This window comes from Diabrotica virgifera, chromosome 7 (assembly GCF_917563875.1).
Source record: "Diabrotica virgifera virgifera chromosome 7, PGI_DIABVI_V3a".
Classification (NCBI taxonomy): Eukaryota; Metazoa; Arthropoda; class Insecta; order Coleoptera; family Chrysomelidae; genus Diabrotica; species Diabrotica virgifera.
The window spans coordinates 127,614,496-127,635,834 of record NC_065449.1 but is presented as its reverse complement, the minus strand read 5'-3'; the positions used below and the strand labels follow the sequence as shown (position 1 = coordinate 127,635,834).

The window sequence follows — 21,339 nt, the reverse complement described above, 5'->3', positions numbered from 1 at the left end:
AGTCATTAAAAATCCAAACGTATTTTTTTTAAAATATACACATTTTCAATACATTCCTACTTTCCGAGTTCATTTCATTGAGTGAAGTGAATGAATTTGAATGCAGCATTCTGGGTGACGTCACTCCCGCCATTAGATTCTCGACGCTGATTGGTGGAAAGTTACCATGCAACCTGTCTATTTATGAACCTTGGGCACACCGATAATTTTCGTTTAATACTGTCCGCTGTCATGAGCCGCTGTCACATCCGCTGTGATGTACACTCAAATGTCCATAGAATTTCTTAAGTCCACTTTACATCAACAATAAATTGGACAAGAAATTGACCAAGTTATTCAAGGCCAAATTTGACGTGTAAAAGCACACTTTGACATCTAAGTTTGTTCGTTATAAACTTCACGTGAAGAAATTGACGAAAAAGAAAATTAGGCATTCCAAATCACGTGATATAATATGGCTGCTGGATGGCGAAACTGTCATCCATAGGCGTATCCAATGTTTAAACCACTTCATATTTAATTTGCTATCACAATTTCACAAATTTCGCTACACAATTAACAAAAAAACAAAACCAAACAGGATATTCTTTACAAATTTGTCAATATTCAATGTAAATATTACATACATCATGACCACCCCCCTTAACTGTGTCTATGGCCATGTCAGTTTAGCCATCCACCGACCACCACTGACAGTTCATTGGAATCCCTAATTGTTCTATTTTTTCATTTTATTTGGCGTAAATTCAGTGTCACCAACCTGTGTCCATTTGGCGGGAAGTGGAAGTAGAGCTTTTTGTTTATTATTATTTGTTGAGGTTGAGTCTTTCATGTTCATGACAACCTAAAAACTTTGATTGGAAAATGCATATAAGATAAGGGGGTGGAAAATGGAAATTAGTGGCTTTTTTTGCAGTTGTCTGTTAGTTTTGCGTTTTGCTCTGGCTGGGTCTCTTTTGTTTAAACAATTATGTAAGTATTATAAAAACGTTTTCAATTTTCTGTATTCTTTAGGAAACGAATTATTTATGCATATTATTACCTGTAAATAGTAGTACCTATTTCTTTTGATTTTTAATTGTAAAGAATAGAAAAATTACCATTCATTTTAATTTTTTAGAATCAGCTGAAAGTGGTCTACAAAAAAAACAGGAAGGAAACATATTATAGCCTTGTTGTGGCTATGAAAGGCAAAAGAAAGATACCTATAAAAAGTGTATTGACTAGTTGGAAGAAACTCCACATTGTCCATGCATAATAAGATATTACTTTATAAACAAATATCAAGACCTAGGAATGGAACCTGGATAATATAGTCATCAAGAAGATAGCAGGAAGTCATGAGCAACAACAACTTCATAAGTATGAGAATATTGAGGAAATCCAGCTCCTCATATCTACTACTGGACAAACTAGAAGATTGAAGAGGACAAAGCCTTTTGAACTAGTTTGAGTGATAGGTGATAGTGAAAAGCAGAGCGTAGTGCTTGTGTGCCTGTGTATGTTAGAATAGTGCACGATCTTGTTAGATTAGATAAGAGACGCTATGGGGTAAGCTCTTCATTTTAAGGAACAGCAGTAATTTAGGTTAAATTAAAATTGCTCATTGGTCAGTTATGACCAGATTGTAATTCTCTGATGTTTGGCAAAAAGGGCTTAAGTCAGAATTGCACATCAATAATGTTTTGATGATTTCTGGACCATAAAAAGTGTTGCAGACTTAAACTGTATGTACCAATAAAAAGAGCCGATTTTTCTGGTCCAGAAATCATCAAATCAAACATCAGAGAATTGCAATGTACAATTCAATACAAATGAATCATCATCGTAGTGATGATTATGAAAAAAAATATATGACAAGATTTTGTGCAATAAAAATGTTTATATTTATCAAGGATGTATTATTTGGTATGGCCACACATACTTCTGGTATATCGTCGGTGATGTGACAATACCTCCTATCTGCTTTTTCATGAAATTTGTAGGAGACGAAAAACCATTTTTAGGGTCATCTCTGTTTTCACATGTAAATTTTGACATGTTTTGTAGTAAATAGATAATTGAATTTACTACAAAACATGTCAAAAAATATATGAAAACAGGAGGTGACTGTAAAAAAAGTTTTTAGTCTCTCTTACAAAACGGTTAACAGAGGTCACAGTTAATAGAGAGACAGATAATCGAGGTTCCACTGTATAGTGAAATTTGGACACCCGACACCCCAACCAAATTTTATGGGGGTTTTGTTCGTTTAAACCCCCCCAAACTTTTGTGTAAGTTACAATTGAATTATTATTGTGGTACTATTAAACACAATGTTTTTAAAACTTTTTTGCCTTTTAGTACTTTTTTGAAGTCAGTTTTTATCGTGATATTTTGAATATTTGTCAAATCCACCACATATTTGTATATGGTTAAGTACGATTGTAGAGACTAATAATATGAAAATTAATTTATGATTTACATTTTTAGGTATATTTTGAACCATTTTAAAAAGAAGCCATATCTTGATAAAAAGAGCTTTATCGAAAAAATAGAAAGAGGTAAAAAAGTTTTAAAAACACAGTGTTTAACTAATGGTACCGCAGAAATAATTTAATTGGAACGTACCCAAAAGTTTGGGGGGGTTAAAGGGCACAAAACCCCCATAAAATTTTTATGGGGTGCACAAATTTCACTACAATTTTTCTTTAAGATGTTACTGCAATAATATTGCTTCATGTCCATTTTCAATAAAAAATCTTTAATAGTTTTCGATATATTCGAAAAAATCAATTTTCATTTTGTATCTTCAAAGGGCTGTAACTTTTTTTGTGTGCATATTTGTACTAAGGTAAGTTAGGTTCATTCAAATTATTTTTGGTCCCAGAATATGTGATTTAATTTACGACCAATCTTTTCGGGACACCCTGTATAATAAATGGGATTAGCTGGCTTAAAAATTCATAATCTATGTTCTGTAGAAAATATCCAGTTTTTGGTTTCTTTTTAACTAGATCTTAATATCTAACCAAGCATTTTAAGACCTTCTTATTAATTTTTCGATGATATATTCGTGTTTTTAGTTTGTTCAAAATATTCTAGTCTAGATGATTGTACACTATAATAGATAGCCAACTAAATAAACACAAAAATTTTATTTTTGTTACAGCCTGTATATAAGTTTACCTATATATACAGTGCATTACGCACCACCTTAAAAATTGGGCATTTTTGATGTCTCGAATTTCCTAAACCTGTTGTCCCATCTAAGTGATTTTTTTATAATAATATAGCCTGAGGCTATAGGTTACTGCCTTATGCTTGTCATGCACGGGGAGCTATACTGTAATATATATTATATCACATCGCTCTCTATAGTAATGAGTAATGAGTGAGCCTGCACATACGGAACCATTAGTTCCCTGTCTGCAGGCTCACTCATTACTATAGAGAGCGATATGATATAATATACATATATTACAGTATAGCTCCCAGTGCATGACAAGCTTAAGGATGTAACCTATAGCCTAGGCCCCTAGGCTATATTATAAAAAAATCACTCAGATGGGACAACAGGTTTAGAAAATTCGAGACATCAAAAGTGCCCTATTTTTAAGGTGGTGCGTTAATTTCTTGGAGAAGTGTATTGTAATTTAATGTAAATAATGTAATATCCAATAATTGTAATTTAATATAAGATGTAATATAAGTTCCTTAAAAATATATTTTTTATTTCCCACCATACATTCTCCACAGGTCTAAATATCGATGCTAGACGTCCACCGGAGGTCCTCTCAGGACGTTAGATGGACGTTCGGCAGCAAGACATTGGACCAAACTGGGACGTCCTATGAAGGTCCAATTGACATTCACTGAACGTCCCCTCGGATGTTAGGTGGACGTCCATTGGACGTTTGGCAACGTGGCATTTGGACCAAAATAGGACGTCCTGTTAAGGTCCAATTTACGTCCCCTAGGACGTCCGATTAAGGTCCAATGTACATCCCTTCAGACCTTAAGTGGACGTCCAACGGACATTCGGTAGTGCGACATTTGGACCAAAATAGGACGTTCCTTGGACGAAAACGGACCTCCCTAAAGTCCGTGAAGGACATCCTTGTGCTATTATTCTACTCTATTTCAAACCTATTCTATATAAGTATCTACACATTACACCTATTATCATCATCATTCTCTTTGCCTTATCCCTATGCAGTGTCGGCTTCCCTAATTGCATTTCTCCACACAATTCTATCTTGAGTCATATCAATGTTAATCCCCTTTACCAACATGTCCTGCCTTATCGTCTTCTTTGGTCTTCCTCTCCTACTCCTTCCAGGAATCTGCACTTCAGCTATTCTTCGTATTGGGTGATTAACGTCTCGATGTTGAACATGACCAAACCATCTTAACCTATGCTCTCTCATTTTGGCATCAATTGGTGCCACACCTAGACTTCCCCTAATATACTCATTTCTAATTTTATCCTTCTTTGTCACTCCACTCATCCATCTAAGCATTCTCATTTCCACCACATGCATTCGTTGTTCCGCTTTCTTTTTCACTGCCCAACATTCAGTTCCGTGCATCATAGCCGGTCTTATGGCTGTTTTATAGAATTTTCCCTTCAGCTTCATTGGAATTTTTCTGTCACACAACACACCACTCGCTTCTTTCCACTTCATCCATCCAGCCCTAATTCTACTGCATGCATCTCCATCTATTTCTCCATTACTCTGTAATACCGATCCTAGGTACTTAAAACTATTGCTTTTCACAATCATTTCACCTATTATATTATATTTTACTTTATTCTATACTATATATCTATTCTAATCTATCTATATATTTCATTTAATCTGTTACATTCTACTCTATTCTGTTTTAAATCAAATACTTTATTAGTAAGTATCTACATATATATTACATCTATTCTATTATATTCTACTCTATTCTATTTCAAGTTTATTCTATACTATATATCTATTCTAATCTATCTCTCTATTTTATTTATTTTATTAATCTGTTCTATTCTATTCTGTTTCAAATCAAACACTGTTACAAAGAAACAAACGACATTCAAAAGCTTCTAATCAAGGTCGCCAGGTCAAAAAACTAAAAATCACCAGACAGTCGCTTAAAAAGTTGTCAGATTTTGCTAAAAATCACCAGATTGTTATGAGTATGCGCAGTAACGAAAAATGTGTTACTGCGCATGATTATAGGTTATTGCGCATGCGCATACGCGTAACAATTCGAGAACGGTAATGTGAAGGGTGTGTTTATGGTTTATTACTTACTGAAACTCCCGATAATGTAGATTATTTACTATTTAAAACTAAAGTTTTTCTGTCATAAACTTGGCCTGGCAGACCACCTTGTTTCCACCAAACTTTTTGTTAAAACACCTAGTAACTTTTGCTCATGCTACCAAATTTGTAATATAAATAAAAACTGAAAAAATAGTTAGTAATACCACAGAATAACTAACCATATATGGTTAGTTATTCTGTGGTAATACACCTACCCACCTTTGAGATTTTAAAGATGATCAAACCAACACAATACATGACAAAACTATAAAAACAGTACCTAATCACTTACAACTCTACAGCCGACACAAGAAAGATACAACTGATAAATTGAACGCTGTGTCTAGGTACACGCTAACGTGTACGCAAATAAAAAAGTTAGGTACACGCTTAAACGTCATCAAGTCAGTGACGTTATTATTTAGCGTGTACTATGACTGGGTTTTTTGGTACACGCTAATTTGAGCCGCGTGTATGCTGTGGTATTAAGTATCTGTAAGTATCGCGAGTGTCAGAGTGTGGTTAGAATTTGTCTAATCGCGTTATGTTTACACTTTAATATTGATTTGTAAAGAGTTTCCTTATTTTTTACTTGTTTAGTGTTTTTTTTTTAATTAACTATATGGAGTGTGGACAATTATTTAGTTCTTTTAATGAGTTTAACAACATTCTAAAACAGTATGAAAAAGATAAGAGACAAAAATTCGTGATTAACGGTAGCAGAAGTAATAAGATAAAATATACGGGGCGATTGATTAGTGTGATAAAGCTCAGTAGATCCGCAAGTAATAGATAGCAATAAAAGTTAGTATCAAAAATTTTAGCAAACTTTGAGCTTCATATTACAAAATTACTAAAATTAGTTAGAATGTTACAGGGCGTTCGATAATATACTCTCGGACCAAACTTATGTTTTTTAAATGGAACACCCTATATTTTATTTTATGTTCGAAATCTTCTTAACTTCCATATCACAAAAATATAAAGGTTTATTATGTTATACAGGATATTTACAAAGTTATAACCAATTTTCTATGAAAATCGTAACAAGTTCAACTCCCTGTATAAATAAAAATAAACACCAAATAAACTGGTATAATTAACTTACGTATAAAAATTATTTTAGCAGTATTTTGTATATATCATGTTAACTAATATTTATTTTGCTAACCTGAATATATACTTTTATATGCATATTGTTTTATTACAATTAAGTTTCAAACATCTGAATAGTTTTGCTTCCCTTCCCCTTCCCTTAATAAAAATATTTTCTATCAAACAAACAACAAACACTAAAAATATCAAAATAGCGTGTACCAAAATATAAAGTCACCGCGCACGCTAAATAATGACGTCACTGGCTTGATGAAGTTTAATTCGCGTGTACCTAACTTTTTTATTTGCGTACACGTTAGCGTGTACCTAGACACAGCGTAAATCGCTATGTTGATATTAACTGAAAGGTTTGTTTATAAAACCAAAACATAAATAATTATTGGAAGTGCATGAAACGTGCAAGAATAGCGTAAACTTCGGGAAATCCCCGGTTGAACACCACAGAGGTGGATCATTTTATATTACAAATTATACTTTTTGTATGATATGAATATTAGGCAATTCTTAATAACGAATAACAAACTCATATATAGTATAATCGTACTTTTTAAATTTTAAAATAAATTTATATGTAGATAAGGTCAAAAAATCACCAGATATTAAGCTTTTTAAAAAAGTTTTCACCATATCACCAAATGGGTTACAAAATCACCAAATCTGGTGAATTTTCACCAGACCTGGCAACCTTGCTTCTAATATTGGCTGCATTCAGCAGAAAACTGCGATGACTAATCGATTACTTAGCGATGTATAATCGCTAACGATTCTTTTGAATGGTATACTTTCATGTACATACGAAATAGGTTATGACAACTGTCACATTTTTCAAAATGATTTGCAAATACGTGAAAGACACCCCAAGAACAGAAATAAAAATTATTATGAAATGGTAATTTATAAATAAACCCATTTAATTCATACATAGTTTCAAATTCTTGAATTTCTTGCGACATAGGTAAACCTAATAGGTACATACGAATAATCCAACAAAGCAGCTCAGATATTTATCAGCGTGATTTATATGCCTTTCAGCCTTATCCTTGCCTTCAATTCATGTTTTTTTAAGATACATAACTTAAAATATACGTGTTAGACACACGTCATACGTCAATCTTATTTTGATTTGCTAAGAAATCATATTTCAAAACCGATGTTTAAAATGGCGACCGATAAGTCATCGAATGATAACTAATCGACAATTTATGTGGCATTCAGCAGAAAATCACTATAACGCCCGGTTTCATAATCAACTTAAAGTGAACATTAACTAAAGTTCACTTTAACGTTGACATTACCCATATGAATTGCATTGATAGAGGTACCAACTTAAAATTTAAAGTCCACTTTAACTGATTATGAAACCGAGCGTAAGCGATTAGTCATCGATTGAGTCTGCTGAATGCACCCATTGCATTGGTACTACTGAAAATATTGACATTTTTACAACATTTATTCCAAGTTCCTTCAATTTTTTTGAGGACAAGAAAATTTTGCTTTCAAGAAATTCACGAATTTATTGACGTCAAGTTAATAACCATTGGACGGAGAACTCCCCTATATCTGACACAGAATCGGGTGTCATAAAGATCATTAAGACCGCTTTACAGCTTGCAAGAAAACTTGCTGCAATTTCTTGCATGCAAGACTTTCATGCAAGTCTATTGCATGGTCTTTTACAGCTTGCAACCCGGCTTGCATGCAATTTGAAAGTTTTACCCTTAACCTAACTTATAAACTTTTGTTTTTTTTAATTACTTTATTGCTGTTTATTTAACTTGGTAAATTTCGAAATGCCAAGACTATCAGAAATAACCAAATATAAAAGGAAAAAGGCGGTACCCAAGTAGCAATTTTTCGACGCATTGGTTGTCAGTACAAACAAATGCACTGTATATAACGTTGCCACAGTGGACTTTCAGTTGTTTCGGCCAACGACCCCTAACCCGACTGACATTACGATGTTACAACGTTAAGTAATATCTTTAGTTATATGGGCAACTAAGTTATTACTATTGTGACAACTACATATCACAGTTAAGTTTTTTCAACAATCGCAACTACTTAAAAACGTTATAATGCTAAACTAATTTACGCCCATGGGTTTTCTGGCCGACTAGGTAGTTGTCTCTCACGACCCCAGGGCCTTTACTTATAGTTCTATAGATGTGTGATACGTTTACGGCAACTTCAGGAGCAAAAAAAGAATTTACTTTATAACCGTACTTTTTTCTTATTATTTTATATTTTATTTTGCTGGAAATTTTCGATTTATTTAACAACCTGTTTATTTGTTTTTTATTAGCTGGTTTCTCCATTGTCCATTGTTTTATCAGTAGATTTGATAAGCTTAAATCTTTGTATCAGCTTTGCTAGACAGGGTTGCCAGGCCAGTTCTTACTCTTTCAGTACTATATCCGTTGCAAGATAATTTGGCTGAAACTCCGACAAAATATGTACTTTTTGTACATATTTTGTCTGAATTCCATCCGAATTATCTTGCAGCGGATAGTAGTTTTGCTTTCAAAAAATCAATAGAAATCAGTAGATTCTTTTTAGGCCCTGTAAATACAGTAAAATCTGTGTTAACGGTTACCTGTCAAAATCGCCCGGTTTCATAATCAACTTAAAGTAAACATTAAGTAAAGTTCACTTTAAAGTTGACATTTACCCATATATGAATTGTAATAAAGGTAGGTACCAACTTACTTAAAATTTAAAATCCTTAACTGATTATGAAACCGAGCGTTACAATCATTTTGAAAATTCTCCAAACCAATTATATATGAAGATTTCCTTATTTAGATCTGGTATTTACCAGTTTCATTTCTCTGTCCATTTATTATTATCATCTACGTCCTGAATCTTATTTTCGGTAATGACATTGGGAAATTGTAACAAAATGTCTGAAAATTAATTTAGAAATGGGGTGAATACTATTAAAAACAAATTTTATTTTAGTGATAACAAAATATGGAAATATACCAAACATCTAAAAAAAACATTGCCTACTAGAATTTTTTAAATAATATCAAAAATATACCAAAACAGTAGATATCTACTAAATGTGGCAACGCTGTTAAGGAGAATGATGCACTTCATTGCACTGGTCACATGACCTCTGTCACCCAATAAGAGGGTGCGTTCTAAAGTGGGTGGGATAGTCGGTCCATGCCGTGTTTGGTCGGCGATTGGACTTCTCGGTTGTCTCATCCGTCTATGGTTGGTAATAAGGTATATTTTAAGTAATATTGGTAATGTTGTTTAATGCACCATTTTAGTTTTTTTGGGATGTAAAGAAAATAAAAACACAAAATATAAAAAATGCAGGCATTTTCTAATACCTTTAAAAGCACCATCAATACATTAAATTTATACAAAACATCTTTAACATAAATTCTGGCTTTTATATTAAAATTAGATTTTTTAAATATACATATTATTTTTTGTTAAAAAGGTGATAAAAAATGAGCGCGTGTGTTTTTTAAAGGTGGAATATCCATATTTGACGGTAATCTGAGATGCGTTTATAAATTTCACATCAGGTAATTTTGTTTAAGTCCTTATTTATGTATTTATATAAATTTAAATACCTGATATGCTGTCAAAATAGTTTACTTTTTATATAGGTAAAAAAACGTAACCAGCCCGACTCTTTGAGCAACCATTGCACGCAGTCACTTTTTATAGTCGCTTCAGTTGTCTTATGCAACGCTTAAGGTTACCTAGGCAACGTCAAGACAACTCAAAAATCGTCCACCAAATTAGTGCAGAATTGGGTCGTCTTCTAGGCAATAACAACGTTGTAACAAAACGTTGCCACGCGGTAGAAAACGTTATCTCGTCGACAAATTGCTACTTGGGTAGCAGCAACTTTAAGTATTATTATTGCTGCAGCCAGCCTTTTAGTCACTAATTTAGAACGCCGAGATCGGAGATGGTGAGTAAGATCTTAGTTGAACAAGAAGAGGGGTAATAATGTATCTCCAACAGAAGAATTTATCCAAGTAGATGATGAAAATGACTCTAATTTTCTAGGAATGAATGTACATTTGAATAAACCCTTGGGAAAAATTGAACAATTACAAAGAAATCTATATTTCGAAATACTATTTCTGCGAAACACAAATTAATTATTATTCTAAGGTACTTAGCTAGAGGAGAGAGAGCTTCCGTAGCTTAATATACAATTTAAAATAATTATAGAATCTCAGAAAGTGCCATTTCATTATTCATTCATTTCCATCGTTGATATATTTCCATATATTTCACAAACAGAAAACAGCTGATCGGCATGTATTCCCTGAATCCGTGTCGTCAATGACATTTGATATTGTGGAAAAATCAAATTCCCCTAGACTTGCATGAAAACTTGCAGAAAAAATGGAACCAAACCGATTATCGCGCAATTGCAAGAAGTTGCATGCAATAATCAACTGACGACATACTGCGCATGCCTTTAGGCAACTTTCTTGCGTCTTGCAGGTAGAATTGCAAGCTGTAAAGCGCCCTTTAGACATTTTCACTCTACACTCCCAAAAATATAAAATATAATTCGATTTTCACAATGAAAAACACAAGACAAACAACGATCAAATATGCACATACAAACAAAACAATATTTGATCGTCTCGTGTTCATAAAAATTTCTCCCCTTCCTATCAAAACGTGTACTTCAGCGAAGTATATGTTTATAGTCCACTTTACATCAACAATAAATTGGACAAGAAATTGACCAAGTTATTCAAGGCCAAATTTGACGTGTAAAAGCACACTTTGACATCTAAGTTTGTTCGTTATAAACTTCACGTGAAGAAATTGACGAAAAAGAAAATTGTTCTATTTTTTCATTTATTTGGCGTGAATTCAGTGTCACCAACCTGTGTCCATTTGGCGGGAAGTGGAAGTAGAGCTGTAGAGCTTTTTGTTTATTATTATTTGTTGAGGTTGAGGTTGAGTCTTTCATGTTCATGACAACCTAAAAATTTTGATTGGAAAATGCATATAAGATAAGGGGGTGGGAAAATGGAAATTAGTGGCTTTTTTGCAGTTCTGTCTGTTAGTTTTGCTCTGGCTGGGTCTCTTTTGTTTAAACAATTATGTAAGTATTATAAAAACGTTTTCAATTTTCTGTATTCTTTAGGAAACGAATTATTTATGCATATTATTACCTGTAAATAGTAGTACCTATTTCCTATTTCTTTTGATTTTTAATTGTAAAGAATAGAAAAATTACCATTCATTTTAATTTTTTAGAATCAGCTGAAAGTGGTCTACAAAAAAACCAGGAAGGAAACGTATTATAGCCTTGTTGTGGCTATGAAAGGCAAAAGAAAGATACCTATAAAAAGTGTATTGACTAGTTGGAAGAAACTCCACATTGTCGATGCATAATAAGATATTACTTTATAAACAAATATCAAGACCTAGGAATGGAACCTGGATAATATAGTCATCAAGAAGATAGCAGGAGGTCATGAGCAACAACAACTTCATGAGTATGAGAATATTGAGGAAATCCAGCTCCTCGATATCTACTACTGGACAAACTAGAAGATTGAAGAGGACAAAGCCTTTTGAACTAGTTTGAGTGATAGGTGATAGTGAAAAGCAGAGCGTAGTGCTTGTGTGCCTGTGTATGTTAGAATAGTGCACGATCTTGTTAGATTAGATAAGAGACGCTATAGGGTAAGCTCTTCATTTTAAGGAACAGTAGTAATTTAGGTTAAATTAAAATTGCTCATTGGTCAGTTATGACCAGATTGTAATTCTCTGATGTTTGGCAAAAAGGGCTGAAGTCAGAATTGCACATCAATAATGTTTTGATGATTTCTGGACCATAAAAAAAGTGTTGCAGACTTAAACTGTATGTACCAATAAAAAGAGCCGATTTTTCTGGTCCAGAAATCATCAAAACATTATCGATGTGCAATTCTGACTTAAGCCCTTTTTCCCAAACATCAGAGAATTGCAATGTACAATTCAATACAAATGAATCATCATCGTAGTGATGATTATGGAAATATATATATATATATATATATATATATATATATATATATATATATATATATATATATATATATATATAGAAATATATATATTTTGTGCAATAAAAATGTTTATATTTATCAAGGATGTATTATTTGGTATGGCCACATATACTTCTGGTATATCGTCGGTGATGTGACAATACCTCCTATCTGCTTTTTCATGAATTTTGTAGGAGACGAAAAACCATTTTTAGGGTCATCTGTTTTCACATGTAAATTTTGACATGTTTTGTAGTAAATAGATAATTGAATTTACTACAAAACATGTCAAAAACTATCATATGAAAACAGGAGGTGACTGTAAAAAAAGTTTTTAGTCTCTCTTACAAAATGGTTAACAGTTAAAATCGAGGTTCCACTGTATAGTGAAATTTGGACACCCGACACCCCATACAAATTTTATGGGGGTTTTGTTCGTTTAAACCCCCCCCCCCAAACTTTTGTGTAAGTTACAATTGAATTATTATTGTGGTACTATTAAACACAATGTTTTTAAAACTTTTTTGCCTCTTAGTACTTTTTTGAAGTCAGTTTTTATCGTGATATTTTGAATATTTGTCAAATCCACCACATATTTGTATATGGTTAAGTACGATTGTAGAGACTAATAATATGAAAATTTATTTATGATTTACATTTTTAGGTATATTTTGAACCATTTTAAAAAGAAGCCATATCTTGATAAAAAGAGCTTTATCGAAAAAATAGAAAGAGGTAAAAAAGTTTTAAAAACACAGTGTTTAACTAATGGTACCGCAGAAATAATTTAATTGGAACGTACCCAAAAGTTTGGGGGGGTTAAAGGGAACAAAACCCCCATAAAATTTTTATGGGGTGCACAAATTTCACTATAATTTTTCTTTAAGATGTTACTGCAATAATATTGCTTCATGTCCATTTTCAATAAAAAATCTTTAATAGTTTTCGATATATTCGAAAAAATCGAATTTTCATTTTGTATCTTCAAAGGGCTGTAACTTTTTTTGTGTGCATATTTGTACTAAGGTAAGTTAGGTTCATTCAAATTATTTTTGGTCCCAGAATATGTGATTTAATTTACGACCAATCTTTTCGGGACACCCTGTATAATAAATGGGATTAGCTGGCTTAAAAATTCATAATCTACGTTCTGTAGAAAATATACAGTTTTTGGTTTCTTTTTAACTAGATCTTAATATCTAACCAAGCATTTTAAGACCTTTTTATTATTTTTTCGATGATATATTCATGTTTTTAGTTTGTTCAAAATATTCTAGATGATTGTACACTATAATAGATAGCCAACTAAATAAACACAAAAATTTTATTTTTGTTACAGCCTGTATATAAGTTTACCTATATATACAGTGCATTACGCACCACCTTAAAAATTGGGCATTTTTGATGTCTCGAATTTCCTAAACCTGTTGTCCCATCTAAGTGATTTTTTTATAATAATATAGCCTGAGGCTATAGCTGGTTACTGCCTTATGCTTGTCATGCACGGGGAGCTATACTGTAATATATATTATATCACGTCGCTCTCTATAGTAATGAGTGAGCCTGCACATACGGAACCATTAGTTCCCTGTCTGCAGGCTCACTCATTACTATAGAGAGCGATATGATATAATATACATATATTACAGTATAGCTACCAGTGCATGACAAGCTTAAGGATGTAACCTATAGCCTAGGCTATATTATAAAAAAATCACTCAGATGAGACAACAGGTTTAGAAAATTCGAGACATCAAAAATGCCCTATTTTTAAGGTGGTGCGTTAATTTCTTGGAGAAGTGTATTGTAATTTAATGTAAATAATGTAATATCCAATAATTGTAATTTAATATAAGATGTAATATAACCCTAACAACACACAACATTCCAGGAATGTACTACCAAAGTTCTATCAATATTTGAATGTCCTGGACATTTAGGGAACATTCGGTGAACATCTGTTTAAATTATTCCTGGAATGTTACCATAAGACATTCTGTGAACATACTACCAATGTTCCTATATTTTAAGTTGCGAAATAATACATACGTGTAACAGATACAACATTACTTATAACATACCAGACAAACTAAGTGACACTTTAGGCCTACAGTGCAATAATATGTCAAATTTAAAGAGTTTCCCAAGTTCAATTAATACAATATTATAAACATACAAATGTAATAAAAATTATTGTTCGCGAATATTCAATTTGGAATGCGATTTTGTTAATAAAAAAAATACTTATAACTTATGCAAAACCCAAGAGAGGCATTTATATTTATTTCTTTTGCGTTCATTTTCAAATTCGCCGTGCATATATTTTTGTGCATGGCGCTTGAGAGGGCATCACGTGACTAAAAACGACCAACCAACGACCTCGCTTCGGCCATCTTGGCATCTTCATCTTGGTCACCTTGCTTTGCCGTGGGTGGATCGTTGTTATTTGTGCTTTTTAAGAATATTTTTTTAATTCGGATACTTTTATAATAGCTTTAATAGTATTATTAACATAGTGAATAAAATGGTGTCCTGTTTTTAACGCAGTTGGAGTAGCAGAAACAAATAATGTAGATAAAAAAATCTGCAGGAATAACGTTTCAATTATGACAGAAGCTCCAAACAAATGACTGTGAATGAAAAGCCCTATTAAAAGGTTAGTATGCAAATATGTAAACGAAGGCATGCCCTGTATTTCAGAAAATAAATTAATACTATTAATACCCTAATAATACTATTCATAAAAAATCTTTTAAGTAACCTAGATAATATAACAAAGTGAATAAAAGGCATAAATCAGAAGAATTATTATTTTATTTTATAAGTTAATAATTATTGGTCATATCCATTTATTATTTTAATAATAATTGTGAATAAGCCACAAACTTCGCTTATTCCTAACTAAAATAGTAAATAGAGATAATAACAATAGGATTTGTAAAACTAAAGTAATTCTTTTTGCGTTTTTGCTAATGTATGCCTTTATAAATAGGATGGTAGACCACACACTATAATATGCAGTACCAACTAATGAATACACAGAATATTATAGTCGATTTGCTAAACTCAGTCTCAGTACTACTGAGTCTCAGACACAACCGGCTAGTGATTTTAGTAAATAATTTTGCCAATTTGGTAAAATTGGCAAAAAAAATAATAACTAAATAGTTAATAATTACTGTAATTTTGGCAAAATTGGCCAAAAACAAAAAAATTACCTACTAAAATCACTAGCCAGTTGTGTCAGAGTTTGGGGAACCGACTATACTAATAAACAATTTCTAAGCTGTTTTATAATATTTTGTGAGTCCATTAATCATATTTTTTATTTAAAACTAAAATTTGTTAATAATGCTTAGTAATGCATATATTTTGTATTTTTAGCTTTCCAGAAGATCCTACGAAGAAAACATGAAGTATAGATCAGATTTGTTAATAGAGGAGTATGTTCAAAACACTTTTTAGAAAAAGATATTGACAGAACTTCACTTTCATCTGTTCGTTTAAGAGACTGTGCTGTTCCAATAGCTTATGTCACACAGGTATATGCATTTTTTTTCTTGGTTTTAACATCTTTAAACGCGAAATACGCAATAGCTTATCGAATTGATGCCATGTTATTTTTCTTTATTAAGGTCTTTGTTTATTATTGTGTATGTGTATTAACAACAGAAACATTTTTGGTTATTCTTTATTTTATTTTATATTTTGTCATCAAGTGTTCAGTCAATGTATGTAGTTTTCTTATGTACACCTTTATGGGTTTATACCTGGTGGATGTATATTTCAATAAATAAATAAATAAATAACCTAATTAATAATACAGTCTGTACAATATAGATACTGTTGTAATTCATTATCTACATCGGAGATCTAAGTTGACATTGTTGCCCAACTGCAAAAAGTGTTTGAATTCATTTTAAGTCAAATATATCACATAATTATTGCGAAGTAGATTATACAACAAAACAGATTAATATTCAATGTAAATAAATAAAAACATCAGAAATAGAAAACAAGAATTAAGGTATAATCTTATGTTACAGTTATTAAGGTACCAAGGGTATTATAAGGATAATAACGCTTGAGGTCAATGGTGTTTTTAACAAGGGCCTGAGGGATATACGTTGACCGAAAGCGTTATTATTATAATACCTGTGGTGCCTTCAACGTTTAATGTCTGACTAAATTATTCTTTATATGCGAAAAATTTGAATGAATTTTGAATTGATTAGTTTTTAAATAAGTACATTTACCAGTAACAGTAGTAACATAATTGTGGTAACCATAGTTTTACTTAGGTTGATATTTGTCAACTTGACAGTATCTAAGTCGTTACTTAAATTTAATGCCCAAGGGCGTTATATCATACTTAACAGACTTCGAAATGTCATTATTTGTCAAATAATGTACCAGTAGGTCATTAAAGTAAATAATAAAAACAATAAATATAATAAATACTAAATACTTATTTGTTTGTGAAAAATCTATTTCTTTGTGGCTTTTTTGTAATTAACTATTCTAATGAGGAAATAAGCCACAATTTACTTGAAAAAATAATTTTATTAAGGTTTCTACTTCCACGTCGGATGTCGTTGTCAAAATACAAAATGTTCATTATTATTATTTTATTTATTAAATATTATTTATTATTTATTTAAATATTATTTAATATTTATTTTTTTATTATTATTATTTATGCGTATTATTACCTGTAAATAATATTTCTTCTGATTGTTAATTGTAAAGGATAGAAAAATTACCTTTTATTTTATTTTCTTTTAGAATCAGCTGAGAGAAGTGGTCTACAAAAAACCAGAAAGGAAACGGAATATGTGGCTACGAAAAGCAAAAGAAAGGTTTACAAAGCAAATGTGACACATTTTTTTATAATATTTAGGAATGTCAGTAAATTACATTAAAAAATGTATGTAAAGATTTTTTGCAATAAAAATGTTTATATTTATCAAGGATGTATTATTTGGTATGGCCACATATCGTCAGTGATGTGACAATACCTCCTATCTGTTTTTTTCAAGAGATTTGTAAGATAGACTAAAAACTTGTTTCGGCCACCTCCTGTTTTCATATATTTTTTGACTTGTTTTGCAGTAAATTCAACTATCTATTTACTACAAAAAAGTCAGAATACGTACGAAAACAGAAAGTGACCTTAAAAAATGTTTTTCGTCTCCTGCAAACCTCATGAAAAAACATAGGAGGTATTGTCACATTACTGACGATATATTTCAGTGAATGTCTAAAAAATATACTGTGAATGTTCAAAGAACGTTCGTAGACATTCATGGAATGTTCTAACAAGACATTCAGTCTAAAAATATACTGTGAATGTCCAAAGAACATTCATGGAATGTTCCAACAAGACATTCAGTCTAAAAAATAGACTGTGAATGTCCAAAGAACATTCGTAGACATTCATGGAATGTTCCAACAGAACATTCTAAGAATATTTAAAATGCTGACACAGCACTTTCCTGGGACTTTCCAGGGACATTCGTGTGCATTTGGGGACGTTCCAGGAATGTTTTCAATGTCCTGTGTGTACATTCCAGGAACATTCATGGAATGTTTTGTGTTATTAGGGAAGTTCCTTAAAAATATATTTTTTATTTCCCACCATACATTCTCCACAGGTCTAAATATCGATGCTAGACGTCCACCGGAGGTCCTCTCAGGACGTTAGATGGACGTTTGGCAGCAAGACATTGGACCAAACTGGGACATCCTATGAAGGTCCAATTGACATTCACTGAACGTCCCCTCGGACGTTAGGTGGACGTCCATTGGACGTTTGGCAACGTGGCATTTGGACCAAAATAGGACGTCCTGTTAAGGTCCAATTTACGTCCCCTAGGACGTCCGATTAAGGTCAAATGTACGTCCCTTCGGACCTTAAGTGGACGTCCAACAGACATTCGGTAGCGCGACATTTGGACCAAAATAGGACGTTCCTTGGACGAAAACGGACCTCCCTAAAGTCTGTGAAGGACATCCTTGTGCTATTAGGGATGTAGGTATATAGTATCTTTATTCTATTATATTCTACTCTATTTCAAACCTATTCTATATAAGTATCTACACATTACACCTATTATCATCATCATCATTCTCTCTGCCTTATCCCTATGCAGTGTCGGCTTCCCTAATTGCATTTCTCCACACAATTCTATCTTGAGTCATATCAATGTTAATCCCCTTTACCAACATGTCCTGCCTTATCGTCTTCTTTGGTCTTCCTCTCCTACTCCTTCCAGGAATCTGCACTTCAGCTATTCTTCGTATTGGGTGATTAACGTCTCGATGTTGAACATGACCAAACCATCTTAACCTATGCTCTCTCATTTTGGCATCAATTGGTGCCACACCTAGACTTCCCCTAATATACTCATATCTAATTTTATCCTTCTTTGTCACTCCACTCATCCATCTAAGCATTCTCATTTCCACCACATGCATTCGTTGTTCCGCTTTCTTTTTCACTGCCCAACATTCAGTTCCGCGCATCATAGCCGGTCTTGTGGCTGTTTTATAGAATTTTCCCTTCAGCTTCATTGGAATTTTTCTGTCACAACACACCACTCGCTTCTTTCCACTTCATCCATCCAGCCCTAATTCTACTGCATGCATCTCCATCTATTTCTCCATTACTCTGTAATACCGATCCTAGGTACTTAAAACTATTGCTTTTCACAATCATTTCACCTATTATATTATATTTTACTTTATTCTATACTATATATCTATTCTAATCTATCTATATATTTCATTTAATCTGTTACATTCTACTCTATTCTGTTTTAAATCAAATACTTTATTAGTAAGTATCTACATATATATTACATCTATTCTATTATATTCTACTCTATTCTATTTCAGTTTATTTTATACTATATATCTATTCTAATCTATCTCTCTATTTTATTTATTTTATTAATCTGTTCTATTCTATTCTGTTTCAAATCAAACACTTTACTCAAACAAAGAAACAAACGACATTCAAAAGCTTCTAATAAAAAAATCATTGCATTGGTACTACTGAAAATATTGACATTTTTACAACATTTATTCCAAGTTCCTTCAATTTTTTTGAGGACAAGAAAATTTTGCTTTCAAGAAATTCACGAATTTATTGGCGTCAAGTTAATAACGAACAAATATGGATGTCAAATTGTGCTTTGAGAACACGTCAAATTTGGCCTTGAATAACTTGGGGCCTGATTCTAATTCATTTCGACAGTCGCAATTTCATTTCGACACCGCGCGATTCTTGGGGATATTAACCTTATTATGTTGAGACTGCTCAGAATTTGGGTTGGCGCTTCGGTTTCTTGGATTTTGTTGATAGTCTGGGAAAATTATCGAAAAAATACCATTTTTGGGAAAAATTATTTACCAGCTATTTTATTGCTAAAATCGAATCTTAAGATTGCATATATTAGTAATATGGGGTATGACAAGTCCGCAGAAAGTGTGTTATTTTATTTATAAACAAATTAGCACTCCTAAATCTTCTTTTTTTTTTCAATTAGTGGTCTGTAACTCCTATATTTTTTCCTTTGAGCCAAAAACACTCAAATAAAAATTCACCGTAATTTAGTTCTGCACAAAGTTATTTTTTTTCCGATTTCCTTCAACAAAAATTTTACTCAGAAAATCCGAGTTTTCCCAAAAAATCTGCCATTTTCAATTAAAATTTTAGGGAAGTACCTAATTATTTATCAATAATTAAATAATTGAAGACATGAAAGATTTATTATAGTAGATTATACAGAGGGGCTAAATTATGGAATAAATTCATTTCTTTAAAACGGACGATTTTGGAGCAAAATCCCGAAAGAGGTCGATTTTTATTTTTAAATTACAATTTTTTGGCATATATTTCATACTAGTGACGTCATCCATCTGAGCGTGATGACGTAATCGATAATTTTGTTAATGGGAATAGGGGTCGTGTGGTAGGTCATTTGAAAGGGCGTTTAATTCTCTATTCAGTAATATAAACATTAATATCATTAGGTATTTATACATGGTTGCCAAAAAAAAATTTTGAATTAAATTAATTGGCGCAAAAAGAAGAATGTATGTAATTTATTTAACTCAAAATACATTGTACTGCTGTCAGAAAATAGAAAAAAAGGTTTATTTCACAAATAAACATTTCTTTTCGCTTAAATTAAATCACAAACAGACTCCCTCCTACCTATTGGCAGTTTGAACTTTTAATTTAAGCTAAAAGCAATGTTTATTTGCAAAATAAACATTTTTTTCTATTTTCTGACAGCAATACAATGTATTTTGAGTTAAATAAATTACATGCATTCTTCTTCTTGCGTCAATTAATTTAATTCAAAATTTTTCTTGGCCTCCCTGTATAAATAATGAAACTAATGTTTATAATACTGAATAGAGAATTGAACGCCTTTGTAAATGAGCTACAACACGAACCCATATTCCTATTTAAAAAAATAATTACGTCATCACGCTCGGATGGATGACGTCACTAGTTTGAAATATATGCCAAGAAATTTAATTTAAAAATAAAAATCGACCTGTTTCGGGATTTTTCTCTAAAATCGTCCATTTTAGAGAAAATGAATTTATTCCATAATTTAGCCCCTCTCTGTATATCAGGAGACCGGCGACAATCTAACCAATAGTTTAGCAATAATTAAAATGTTAATTAAAAAATTTCGGTCGAAATAATAACCAGAAAGATTATGATACACCAGAATAACTATGATTTTCATATAAAAAAGCACTATACCTATTCAACGTACCTTACAGGATTGAAATTGGACCATTTGAGCGGTCTCGGGAATGTTATAAAGAAACAATTTTTTGGCTTATAAACAAATAGAACCCCTCAGAAAATATTAGAT

General features: G+C 32.0%; 2 long non-coding RNA genes across 2 annotated transcripts; one reads left to right on the top strand and one right to left on the bottom strand.

Annotated features, from left to right (window-relative positions):
- Positions 1-278: 278 nt before the first annotated feature.
- LOC126888123 (uncharacterized) lies at positions 279-11,805 on the bottom strand. The gene is made up of 2 exons (XR_007699409.1): positions 11,386-11,805; positions 279-844 (listed from the first exon to the last, which is right to left on the bottom strand). It is a non-coding gene; the product is annotated as an uncharacterized LOC126888123 (long non-coding RNA).
- Positions 11,806-14,479: 2,674 nt separating this feature from the next.
- On the top strand, positions 14,480-17,405 carry LOC126888124 (uncharacterized). The gene is made up of 3 exons (XR_007699410.1): positions 14,480-15,095; positions 15,824-15,981; positions 17,225-17,405. It is a non-coding gene; the product is annotated as an uncharacterized LOC126888124 (long non-coding RNA).
- The last annotated feature ends 3,934 nt before the right edge of the window (positions 17,406-21,339 follow it).